At 42.6% G+C, this 13,713-nt stretch overlaps 1 non-coding gene across 1 annotated transcript; it reads right to left on the reverse strand.

The window, feature by feature from the left end:
- Window positions 1-497: 497 nt before the first annotated feature.
- On the reverse strand, window positions 498-637 carry LOC148817381 (U4 spliceosomal RNA). The gene has a single exon (XR_016094604.1). It is a non-coding gene; the product is annotated as a U4 spliceosomal RNA (small nuclear RNA).
- Between the last annotated feature and the right edge of the window lie 13,076 nt (window positions 638-13,713).

Consider the following 13,713-nt stretch of genomic DNA (forward strand, 5'->3'; position numbering starts at 1 on the left):
GCAGAGATATAACAAAATGTTTAAGGGGAGGAAATTCCAGGCGGACACTGGCTTAAAGGGTCCTTGCCAGTAAAAGGTTAAGGGGTGTTGAGGTTGAAAGCAAACGCAGGAAGCAGAATCAATTCCTCATTTCAATCTGTCATGTGAATTATGCTTTGTGAATGTAAATCCCATGATATCTTTTGAACTTGGACAAATTACTTCTTTTGGAGCACAGTAAGTACAGACATTTAAAAAGCTCCACTCATGCCGACGATGCAGCATGAAGAAACAGAACCTTATCGTTTCACAAACAAAAGGAGCACGCCACTACGAGCAATATTAAATCAAACTGATGACAGACAACGTTTCTCACTGACTCAAAGGTGATCTCAACAGATGTTGTTCCCTGCATAAATCTGAAAGAGCTAAAGAATATTTCTGTTGAGGTGCAAAAACTTGCTTCTTTCTGCCATGATCTTATAATGACAAAATCTCTTTGAACACCTTGCTCAGTGTCTCACAGGACTGTCAAAATTTGCTTTCACCAATTGTATTTCAAATCAGTGGATGCGAGATATTGGGAAAAGTTTTTAACTAGCAATAATTGCACTTCGGCTAAACCTCATAGGCTACGATATTGCCGCTGCGCAAAGCTGACAGTTGCCATGCAAGCATGGGGCTCCTATGGACATTGCGATCAATCGTATTTGTCTTCTTCTTTAACATGGCTCGCGAGGCGCCGGCGGAAGCCTGTTTCAAAATCGTTCTCCGTTTCAAAAAAACCTTTCCAAAATACAAGCCTTGCAGACAGACACGCCTCAGAGGACTTAAGCTTGAGCTTGATCTTGAGCTTTAGGTTTTAAAGAATTTCATGATAGACAAGGTCTCCTTCTGATACATGCTCCATTCTGATACACTTGCTGCTCATTTTCAGCAGCAAAAATACAACCCCTTAAATAAAAGAAGACAGAGCAATGACCAACGGCGTGCCAGAAGTAACTCATACACTACCGATGAAAGGGGGCGGGCACCTACAGTTCACATTCAAGTCACAATGACTGTTTTCGGATGTTGCACAAACAAATCCTAATGTCCTGAAAGCATTGCAGCATGTTTCTGTCCGACATTGCATAGCTGCAGGACAACTGACATGACTGGACAAACACAATTTGTGGAGTTCAGCATGACATGATCCTGCTGGCATTGTGCTGTCTCACTTCAATGACTCGCTAGGAAACAATCCATCTGGCCATGAAACTCATATGAATGTTTAGCTACAGTAATTAACAATATCACGATTCATTCACAATATGTGGAATCAGCTCAAATCCTGGAGACAGATTTTTAAAATCAAAATAAACTTTAAAAAAAAAACATCTCATAATATAAACAGTCTCACAATCTGTACACATTATAAAACTACCATGAAATAAAAACTTTCTGACATAAGCAATTGTCCATTATATATCAGTGCAAGTGGATGATGAGGTCAGATTTGCGCAATCAAAGAGTCCCTCCAAACCCTACCACTTACTTTTGTCCATTAGTTCCTGTACAGGGCTCAAAGTCCTTTCCAGCACTCCCTTGCCATGGAGAAGCCCCATTTGGCGACATCGTGCTTCATCCTCCCTCTGAAGTCCACAAGGATCCTCTCCTCCAGCTCCCTTGCTCCTCCTCTGTGTTGTGATGGATGAGAGTGTTCCTCGCATTCCACAGTCCTTGTTTTATCAGGGACACCAGCAGCCAAAGCAAGAAGTACTGTGTCCCTTTATCCAATCTGGTAGGTGCTAGTCCTAGTAGGATGCTCTGGTAGCTTAGCACTCCCAGGAGTTGTATGGTGTTGTCCATTCTGCCCCCACACCGCTTTGGCGAAGGGGCAGCTCCAGAACAGTGCTCCTTTGTCTCCTTGGTGAAGCACGTGTCCTGGATGCAATGCGGATTCCTGGTAATTGTGTCTGTAAAGGACCTCTCTGGTCATCAGCCTCTTGTGCACAGCCATCCTTCAGCTTGTTGTCTAATTCCTTTGGCTGCGTCCTTTCCAGACTGTTCTGGGAACCCACAGCCTTTTGACGGGTTGAACACCTCCTCACCTCCTTGTACAGGGCACTGTAGTTGGTGCAGAGCTCTAGCTGTCTCATGGCCTCATAACAGTGGCTCCACTTGACTGCATGGGTGTAGGTTTCCGGTTGCTTTTCTGCTTTTGGTCCAGTGTTTGTCCACTAGAACGGGTGCCTCATCGAGAAGGTGAACCACAACCTGACAAATTACCGGTACTTGTGACGGATGGGCTCCCACAGTGCCCGACAGAGGTTGCAGAAGATAAGATAAGATCAATTTATTGGTCATATACAATTTCTTGTATCAGGAATTTATCTTTTCGCATATCCCAATGTGTTCTCCATGAGACACACTGACATACAGACAAGGAGAGACAGTTGCATCAGAGCGTAGGGTCAGCCATTTATACAACGCCCCTGGAGCAGTTGGGATTAAGGGCCTTGCTCAGGGGCCCAATGGAGTAGGAGTCCTCTGCAGGCTACGGGATACGAACTGGCAACCTTCCAGCCACAGAGCAGATCCTTAGCCAGAGTCACTGCATCGCAGAATAGGATGCAGTCGAATTTCAGGGGGAAATGCAGCATGTCTCCTCCCCTTCCTTGACAAGCTGATACATCTGGTTTCTTGTGTACTCATATCTGCTTCCCCAGACAAAGTTGAAGACCATCCCTTGTAGGACACCTCTGAGTCTGACAGGCAGCTGGTAAACCACCACCAGGTAAACTGAAGCTGACTGAATTTCTGCTTTCAACACCATCACTTTCCCCGTGAGCGACAGCGACCGTGTTTTCCACTGTCCCAGCTTCGCATTCACCTTGACGATCTTCTCAGTCCAGTTGATGGTCTCATTGTCCTGGCTCTGGAATGAAATCCCCAATATCTTGAGGTTCTCTGTGCAGAGCTTGAGACCATCCGGTGCCGTCATCCTGTCCTCCCAAGGACCGAAGAAATTCAGTTTGTTCTTCCGGTGGTCGAGCTTTGATCATGAGGCCCAGGGGTATTGCTCCATGACCTGCAGGGGTCTCTTCAACCCCCTGACTGAGCTCAGGAACAGAATCATGTTGTCTGCGTACTGGGAGATCTTGAGGGTTTCCCCCACGCCTCCCGGTATTGCCAGGCCATCAATGACAGGGTCCTGTCTTACCGCCTCCGCTAATGGCTCTGTGAAGAGAACATAAAGAAGAGGTAAAAGAGTACACCCTTTCCATACTGAAAGGAAATCCCCCAGGTGTTCATTTACATTGATCCTGCTGCCTACATCAGAGTACAGTATCTTTATCCAGCAGCTGAAACTCTCTCCAAAACAGAAGCATTCCAGCACTCTGAACAGATAGTTGTGGTTAACTCTGTTGAAGGCTTTCTCCTGGTCCGGGCTCACCACCATCATGGGCATGTTTCAGTCCTCGGTCCAGGTAATGTCATCCCTGGTGAGCTGAAGGTTCCAGCTGACGGATCGCCCTTCCACCCCACACATCTGGTCGCTGTTGACGATGTGGAGCAGGGCAGTCCACAGTCTGTTGGCCAGTATCTTGGACAGGATCTTGACATCCATGCAGAGCAATGTGATAGGCCTCCAGTTCTTGAGGTCTGCAACATCCCCACCCTTGAAGAGCAGGGAGATGATGCCTCCCCTCATGGTGTCTCTTAGTTTCCCCTGGTGGAAGATCTCCTGTGCCACCTCCACCTGATCTACCGCCAGGGTGTCCCAGAAGCAGGTGTAGAATTCAATGGGGAATCCGTCTGGCCCCAACTCTTTGCCATTCTCCATGGACCAAAGCACTGCCTTCAGCTCCTCCACTGTGATAGGGCCCTTTAAGTCCTCCCTCTCCTCCTCTAGCACTCTTGCTTTGAGCCCCTCCAGAAAAGCACTGCCTGCTTCCACCTCTATCTGCTTTTCTGAAAAGAGCTTTCTGTAGAATGCAGTTGCCACTTCCAGTTTGCCACCCTCGTCCAGCTCTTCCTCTCCATCTCCTTGTCTCAGGCTATGGAAGACTCTCTTCTTCTGGGCACCCTGGACCTGATTAAAGAAATAGGAAGAACAGGTTTCATTGTCTTGATAATATTTCCTTTGTGCTTTGAACAGGAAAGCCTTGGCTTTCCCAGAGGACAGGTTGCGGAGCCTCTCCTTCAGGTCCCTTGCTCGGGCTGAATTGAAGGCTCCTTCCTGTTCGCTGAGCTTTACTCCTCCTCTAGTTGTTTCTGGATCTGCACAGCTTCCTTACTCTCCCTGGCCACTTTTCATCTGCAGTAGGTCTGAGCCATGGTTATCTTCTGGTTCAGCTTACAGTACCCATGACTGAATGCTGACAGGTTGGCATTAGCCACCACTGTCACACAGTCGTGATCAGAATACCAAACTGGGGACACCGCTGTGGACTCCAAGGAGCAGGTTGTGTGCATGAAGATGTAGTCCAGGCAATTGCACACTCCCCAGGAGTTTCTCCAAGTTGTTCCCACCTCGCTTTGGCAACACCATCTGAAGCCATACACCAGGGAGAATTGCTTGAGGAGCGACTCCAACTCTGCTGAACTGGCATTGCTCCCCTTCTCCCAGTCGATGCTGAAGACTCTGCAAAGTTTGTGGTGCAGCAGCTGGCCAGGTCAGTGAACATTTTCTTCCTTTACGAGGGTTACCTCACAGCATAGATGTTGATCGCTCTCAACATCTGCCCTCTCCAGTTGATGTCTGCGACCAGGATCTGGTCCTGCACCATGGAGAAGGTGGCACTCAGCTTCATTTCTTGGCTTCCAAAGGATTCCCACCCCCTCTTACGCTCCAGCATGATTCTCCCATGGTCCATTCCCTAGAGAACATCAGCTTCTTGCTTTCATCCCTCAGGTGGACTTCCTGTAAAAAATATACTGAGAATAGCATGGAGGCCAAGGAGTGAAAGTATGCCTGTCTTTTCACTTGGTCTCTCAGCCCCCTGACATTGGTGGTAAGAAAGGTAAACTTCATTGTTATGTTTAATTGAGTGAAAGTTTAATTCCTTTCTTTTGATACTTACCCTCATAGGAAGTGTACATGTTAGGCACTATCGTGCCTATTTCTTCTTTCTTTCTTCTCACCCTTCTCCTCTTGTGTTGCCGCTGGTTTCAGCTGGCTGCCTTTTACCCCCTCTGTGAAGGACGGTTTGCTTACCTTGCAGTGACGGAGCAGATGTACTTCAGCATCACATCCATTGCACCTCTTGGCCGCTTGGCACTCTTTAGCCTTGTGTATGTCCTTTTCACAGTTGTGACACTTATGGTGTCATAGCTCTTCTCTTCATTTCTTACAGAAATCTGGCTGTCTGGGGTGGAAGAGCCAGTGGGTGCTGGAATTTGTCAACATCATCTAGGTCCTCCCTCAGGAGGACTCGGTTCTGGCGATTGTTGGTCCAGATGCCGAATTCATCCCTCACGTCCAGGGGCTGGGACACCATGTCGACAAATCTCCCTAGGAAGGCTGTTACCAGCTCTGTTGGTACGTGGGGGTTCTATACGTGCACCGTGATAGTCCACTGCTTCGTCTTCCTCATTGGTTCTGCCCTGAAATCAGAGAAGCCCATTTCTCTGCATTTCTTCATTGGCTCGTGGTAGCAGGCATCAGAGGCCATGTAAACCTCCGTGTGCTTTTCTGTCCAGTTCTCCTGGATGCAGAAAATGTCCCCCGTTCCGAGTTGCAGTAGTCCACGTAGGAAGGTCATGAAGAAAAGACGGTGGTTCGGCATTTCTTCTCCTGTCTTCCTCTAGTGGAACTTGATGATTCCTTTTGTCTGCCACCGAGACAGACAAAGAGGCAAGAGAAGCCAAGTGATGGTAGAGGTGTTATTTCTTGAAAGAGCAGCAAGGGAGACCTGGCCTTTGTCCACGTGGGCTTAACCCAGGTAGGTGCAGGCGCAGGAGAGGAGCCTTTGCTGGACTTGCCAGTGCTGCAGGCAAGCCACACACACATGGGCCCAGCCAAGAGGCAGGAGAGCCAGAGAGAAAAGGGAGCAGGCACAAACACCTACGCCCAGCCCAGAGGCCAAGGAGCGAGAAAGGAAAGGAAAGTGCTGGTTCCCACCCAGCTCAGCTGCTGCTTGGCCTTAACCCTCTGGGCTCAACCCAAAGCGATACCAGCTCAAGCACTCTTTGAGGCTCTGGAGGTGGAGCAAGAGAAAAGGGGAGAGACAAGGAAAGGAGAGAGAGCACTGCTGCTGCTTGGCCTTCACCCAGTACTGGCTCAGGCACTCTTCAGGAGGCCTCAATCACCTTCTAGACCTCTGTTTAAATCAATGCTGCGGAGAAGCCACAAACACTTGATCTTAGCCAAAAGCCCAAGAAGCAATCCTGGACAAAGATTCCGATATTGTGAGCATTCTCTTATGGTGTTCTGAGTCACTTCGCGGTGTGTGCATTGGTGAACAAAGCTGCCTTCCAAGTAGTTCACCTTGCCTCGACAAATGTTTTCAAAAGCAAATGTTGTCACACCCTCTGCAGCCAGAGGGTGCTCCTTCTCTGTCCTGTCTCTCATTTCCAGTTCTTTGCTGTCCTTCCGGTGTTTCTCTCGCTTTGGGGCTATATATTTCCGGGTCTTTCATTCTGCCTTCACTCAGCATTGACGTTCGGATGTCCTGAAACCTGCCTAGCACCAGGAGGCCCCACGTCCGCTACCTGAGGGAATAGGTTTCTATACGGCATTTCCTGAACAGCTGAGCCCGGGCTAACCCTGTCTCGCCGCTAGGCATAGGGTCTGTTCGCTCTCCTCTCATTCCACGGTTCGTCCTGTCCGACATCTGTGACAAATGTGAGACGTTGAAAACTGGCAGTAGCCTAGTATTCCAGATAGCAATCCAACGCAATTTGAAAGCAATAAAGTTCTGGAAAACTGAATTCTGGGGATGTATTCAGGCAGTTCTGAACAATGTCTGCATGCACGCAATTCAATACAGACGCTTTGAATAACAACTCTCAGTGTTCTACTGCAAAAGCCCTTATGACATTGAAGAAATACTTATCGTAGATTGAAAATGGACCCTTGTTATTTGCAGAAATCAATGATCTCGTGATTTTTACATGCTTTAAAAGACGGTCACACACATAAAACAAAACAACACTGCTGATGATATTTCCTGAGCCGAAGCACAGTGTACATTTCCAAACCAATTGATAAAGTTCACTCAGTGTACATTTAGCAGAAAGTGAATGGATGTTCAACTTTGTAGCAAGTTATGTTGTTTGATTGAAAGAACCATTTTTTTTCATATGTGCATCACTTCTTTGTTCATTTATATTTGTGTGCATTGACCTAAAAGTTTCTGATGAGCCAGAGAAAGTTCTAGTAAAAGATGCAGTAACCAAAACTGTCTCATTGCTTTTTTAAATGAGCAAACAAAATAGCGACAAATGTCTTGATTTAATTTAATGTAGGTATTAATTTCCTTTCTGATACAGGTTTTCTTTTTCAAGAAATTCAATTTCAATTTACAAAAGATGAAGTACAATTCTTGTTCACCAGTGTAGAGAAAATGTCAGAGATTCTTTTTCTTTAAATATAAAACTGTGAATGGAGAAACACGATGTCTGTGACTCTCTGTCGCATATTTTCAGCAAAACCTTAACCTTCTTGATATTTGGAGTAAATGTGTTTTGCACATGTGAAACTACAACAAGTAAACAATTGAGTATTTAAATCAATATCACTGGGAATGTCCAATAATGACGAACATCGGCAACTTCCAAGAAAATCATATTCACCCATGGCATCCTCAGCTAAAATGTTTTAAAATCACATCACAGATTTGTTTGGAATCTTCACAAGCAAAACTGGCAGACGGCCAGCATTATTAGGTTATGTCTGTAGAGTTCTGTTGTAATATTTTGGTATATTTACCTTACTTTTAATATAAATGTAAAGATAATCGCTGTTCAATACATAGTAAATTGGTTACAGTTTTAGTTTTAAAATATTTTATTTGAGGATACAAGGGGGAGTATTATACCTTGCAAAATATACAAGACAGCTGTAAAAGAGGCTGGTATTTTAATAAAATTGACATTAAAAAAAACAAAATTTGTAAGATATTATGGTCAATATCCCTCGATTTTGACATTCAGATGAAGGATTTGAAGAAACTATCAATTAAAACAACAGGAATAGCAGAGGATTTTGATTTTGAACCAGTGTTTGCACCTTAATAATCCATTCATCCTTGAAAGAGGAAAAGACAGATATGTTTTAAGTCTCAAAATGATCCTCTTCTCAATCCAAAAGAAAGGTCTAAAGTTGATCACCTCCATTGTATCCATTGTATTTTGGATGTATGTGTAACATCCATCAAAGAGAGATTTTATTAGTTGCATGCATTAGATACTTTGGACTTTTTGAATGATACTGTAAATGTTAAAAAGCAGTTTTCTAAAGAAGATCTCAGCAAGTATTGCCAGGACCTACATTTAGCACTGTTGAGAGGGTCTCTGTGAACTTTGTACACACTTTTCCTGCAGAAGATGCAATATTTTATAAGGTGGACATTCAGAACTGGTTTGAACTGGATTGGAAGAATGCTGGACACAAGGGCTACTATATAATTCTATATCATTATACAGGGATGCATGCTATGAACCTAATTAACCAATTACATTAAAATAAGTTATCTTTAGCAATTTTGAAACACTGCCAATCTTGTAAGCTCAGGGAAGCATAATAGATAACAGAAAAATATTTAAGGACTTTTCTAGTTAAATTACCTTGAGAAAAATACACTGAGCATCTCTGTGTTTTGCTGCCAAACACATGAAATAAAAACTTCTTTTAACTTCCGAGACAGACACCTGAAAAATGTATCCAACAGCGCTCAGTAGTTGATGGAGTGGAAATGTAGGATGAATTGACAGCTTTATCTAAGCTAAAAATGCCCTAAAACACTTTCTGTAAAAGTGTTAGGTTTCATGGGAAAAAATATTTTTTTCACCACAAACTTTGTACTCACATTAAGCATTATGTGAAAATTACCAGTTCCTGCAGCTTCTGTTGAGCGTATATTTTTTTAACTTATGAAACTTATAAAAAATAAGATTTACCATGTCCCAAAATCATTTATCAGGACATGGACATTGATATTTATTAATATCACTTCAAAGTAGTACAGAAAAAATAGTTTTACTGAAATATTGAAAAAATACACAAGCATTAATGTATAAAAATTCAGTTCTTATGATTTTATTTTTAATTTTGGAGGAGTATGCACCAGAAGACCCCAGTGTTTTTCTTTCTTACAGTATGTATGTTAATAGTTTAACCCAGAATGTTTGTAATTCTGATTTAAAAACACTAGTAAGAAATTGATTTAATTCTCAAAGCAGGAATCTTCCTCTTTCATTTTGTAATTTTGAAGCAAAAGATTGCAAAGCACAGGCATGGTTAAATAGCAACAAAATATTCTTAGAGGGTGTGGACAAAAAATTGTTTGCTGGTGGCAGCAGAAAACCTAGTGCAGACCCTGGGGGGCACACTCAAAATGATAATCTTTCACTGTACACGTGAGTCACATTTTGAGCGCATCTTTACTGCAATATTATTTGATTAATATATTTTCCTTGTGAGATGTCAAGCCACCGAGCTTGTGCTGCGCTTCAGTGCTGGTGAAACAGACACCCTGTTGTAGACGGAACGCACATTGACCTCCTTGGACATGCAAAGTATCAGACAAAAGCCATTTCTCATTGTTTCTTATGGTGTGGGTGCTGCTATTGCATGTCAAGGAGGCAATTTGAAAATAAAAATTCGCCTTACAGAGAATATCAACGTGCCTGCACCGGTCGCTTTAGTGGCGTCACCTCCCCCTAGCCATGTGGCCGAGGGGCTGGCAGTGTAAATAGTGTAGAGAGTTCTTGAGGAGCAATTGTAAACAGTGCAACAGCGTTTGTTGCTTTGTTTTTGTAACCCACCGTAACCTGAAGTACCCCTCCTTAATCCTTACCCTGTGTATAACACCTTTGAGTACGTTCCAATCTCTGTCTGTTAAGCCTGACGGGTGGAGGTTAATAAATGTGTGGCCAGCATATCAGTGGTGTGCGAACTTTATTCTGTGTGAATCCCCCAGTTACTCCACTGTCAATTTATAGGACTTTTGAAGAAACCGATCTGTTGCGGCTGATTGTTAGCTACAAGGGGTTATTGCAACTAACTTGGTAGCTGAAATTTGTCAGCAGCTCTGTACTAAACCTGTTAATTGCAAAGTAACAGCAGTTGCCCATTAATGTTACTGAAGTAGTAGACTAACTTAAACCACCTCTTCACAGGGTTTAAGCAACTCAGTAGCTAAGTGGAACAACCAATCACATTAGAAATGCCCTAAATGTAGTGGAAGTAATGTAGTCATTAAGTAATGAACTTATGCACCACTCGCTTGAAGATTATTGTTATATTTAACACAATAGTTAATTATCAGGTATCCAGGGGAGGGAAGAGAACTGAAATTGAGGAAATACATATTTAAAAGGGGTGTAAGTCTTAAATGTGTTGTGTCACATCTGGGTGTGAATTGAATAGATTTCTTGTATTATTTTTTGTGATTTGACTCTACACTTGTGTTTCTCAGGAGACAACAGTAATATTGGGGATTATTGGGTACAAAAAATAAGTTGTACTGTATGGGCAAATGTAAGGTTACATTAAAAAAAACGTATCACCTTTTTCAACATGATTATTTAAGATAGTTCTTCAGAACAGTGTCCTTTCTCGTATCTGTGGCTGTTGTTCGATAATAATGGTGCTGAAACAGGCAGAATGTGAGGGAAGAATTACAGATGGATCAAGAGACTCATTCAGTTGATAGCAAGGGTGTGTAGGACTGCACACGCTATGGTGACGGTGATGAGTAACGTGGTTTAAAAGCATCACAAGCCAGGCAAGAGTCAAATCTTCTGATTGATAGTCAGACGCATTTATTGTACCACTGGCCATGGTATCACATTCCTCAACTGCACCACTGTGAGGTCAGTGCTGCTACTAGTAAAATATCGTCCCGGTCCCAATTTTCTCAATTAGATACACCTGTTTTCTACATGTATCTAATTACTATGTCTTTCATTTTGTCTGTTTTAAAATAACATCTCTTTAAAACAGACAAAGGGTTTAGGTGTCAAACTGAAATTCACACACTAGGGAAGTGACACGAGTAAGGAAAGATATCGTGTTTAAAAACAAATCCAGAATGGAGACGTCAGAGATTGACTCTTTTTCTAATGGGATCATATTAAACTTTTCTTTTGGACTGAGAAGAGGATCATTGTGAGAATCAAAACATACCTGTCGTTGTTTCTTTCCAGGATGAATGGATTATTGAGTGCAAACATCGGTTCAAATCAAAACTCTCCGCTACTCCTGTTGCTTCTTTGAGAGTTTCTTCAAATCTTTCAACTGAACGTCAGAATCAAGGGATATTGATAATAACATCATACAGATTGCGGTTTTCTTTTGATCTAAAATTTTATTAAAATATGAGTCTCTTTTACAGTTGTCTTGGATGTTTCGCAAGTTATAATACTTCCCCTTGCACCCTCAGCTAAAAAAATTTAAAATACAACAACGTTGCAATATTTTGAACAGCATTTATTTTTAAATTAGCTCTTATTTAGCCTAGGTTAAGATAACATTGCAAATATTGATGGAGTAGAAATGGAAGATGAATTGACAGCTTTATCTGAGCTAAAAAAGTCCTAAACACCTCCTGTAACAGGGTTAGGACTCATAGCAAGAAATATTTTTTTTCAACCCCAAATGTTATAATTGCATTACGCATTATGTAAACCAGTTTCGGTAGCTTCTGGTGAGCGCACATTTTCCAAACTGAAATTTACAAGAAAATTATTTAAGATGCACCATGTCCCAAAGTTGTACAGCAGGACTACTATTAATATCATTTGAGAGTAATACAAAAAATATATTTTAACCAAAATATAAAGAGACTATTGTCTGCCAGCTACTGCAGTCAGCCTACTATACCATATTCAGCCAATGCTAGAAATATTACAGCTCTAGTACAGGATCAAAAGAGGAAAAGAAGGAAAACACACCTTAGAAAAGCACAAATATTAAACCCTGAGCTTGACAAGGATGGGATTCTAACCCACATGTGCAGAGCACAATGGATTAGCACTCCCTTACCTTAACCTTCTCAGGACATGAGTTGGCGCGCTCAAGATGATCATCTTTCCCCGTTTCCCCGAGGTCATTTTCCTCTTCCACCTGCCATTTCAACATTTTCCTTTGGAGAAATCAAGCCACCAAGCCTTGTGCTTCAAGGGCGGTGTAGAGGACGTCATCTTGTTCACGGAAAGTAGTTTGAGATCCTCGGACATGAAAAGTGCCAGATAAAAGAATTTCTCATCTTTTCTCTTGGTTTCAGTGCTGCTATTGCATGTAAAGGAGGCAACTTGTTCAGGGAGCAGGCTCAGTGCAAGCTGGATGCAGAGGTCTCAGTGTGTCCAAGTGGTTGTAAAGATGCAATGCTTGGCTGGCGCCGTGGTTTAGTTGGTTAAAGCGCCTGTAGTAAACAGAAATCCTGGGTCCGATTCCCAGTGGAGCCTAACTTCCTGTCTTGTCGTACAGAATGTATCACTATGGACAATCACATACAGTTTGATTTAGTTTAATGCAAGTGTTCATTTTCTTTCTGGGACAACTTGTTTTTCTTGAATTCATACATCCTGCAAAAGATGACAGACAAATCTTGCTTATCAGTGCAGAAGAAGTACTGAAATACAAGAAAATGCCAGCAATGTTTTTCTTTAACCTTAACCCTGCAAATGGAGGGGGGGGAAGTGACAGAGTCTCTGCAGCTTAATTAGTTTCCGCATTTGGCTGCTAACTGAAAGGGTGACAAATTAAGCTCAAACCAGCCCATCATTCTTTTAAAGAGGATAAATAATTAATATTGCTGCCATTTTTACAAGCTTTAAAAGACGTCCATACTAAAAAAAAACACTACAGATGATTTTACCGGATCCCAAAAGCAGAGGTTTCCTTTCTGAGCCAATTGATTAAGCCCACCCATGAATAATGAATACTGTAACAGAAAGTGAAAGCACAGTCAACTTTGTAATTGTAACCACAGGAACAACAGCAAGAAGCAGAACCTTTCCCCATTTAAATCTGCCATGTGAGGTATGCTTTGTGAATGCATGAAGTAAATCCCACAATCTCTTTTGAACTATGTTTAAACACTGCTAAGTTTCTCCAGAGACTCTCAAAAAGCAGTTGCATGGATTGTATTTCAAGACAGTAGAAACCAGGTGTTCACAGAAGCACCTGGCAGCAATGTGATTCAAACTCACACCCCCAAAGACACTGAAGCCTTAATCCAGCACCTTAGACCACTCTGCTACACTACTCTCTGTGGTGTGTCTGTTTCTCTCATTAATTGCTCAGAAAATGCCGGGTGACTTTAGCTCTTGTAATCGGATCTAGTGGTGTTATGACGTGTGGAAGGGACTGCAGCTCCTTTTTCTGAGATGCTTTCTCTCTCATAATAATAAACTTTATTTTATATAGTGCCTTTAAAGGTGGCTTCTCAAAGCGCTTTACAGGATGACAACAACAATAAATAAGAAGAATACACAAGATAAAACACAATTACAATATAAAGAGGAGACCGTGGATGGTGGTACTAAGAAAAGCAGAGGGGTGAAGAATGGAACCAGTTA

This window comes from Atractosteus spatula, chromosome 20 (genome assembly GCF_055471065.1).
Source record: "Atractosteus spatula isolate fAtrSpa1 chromosome 20, fAtrSpa1.hap1, whole genome shotgun sequence".
NCBI classification, from domain to species: domain Eukaryota; kingdom Metazoa; phylum Chordata; class Actinopteri; order Semionotiformes; family Lepisosteidae; genus Atractosteus; species Atractosteus spatula.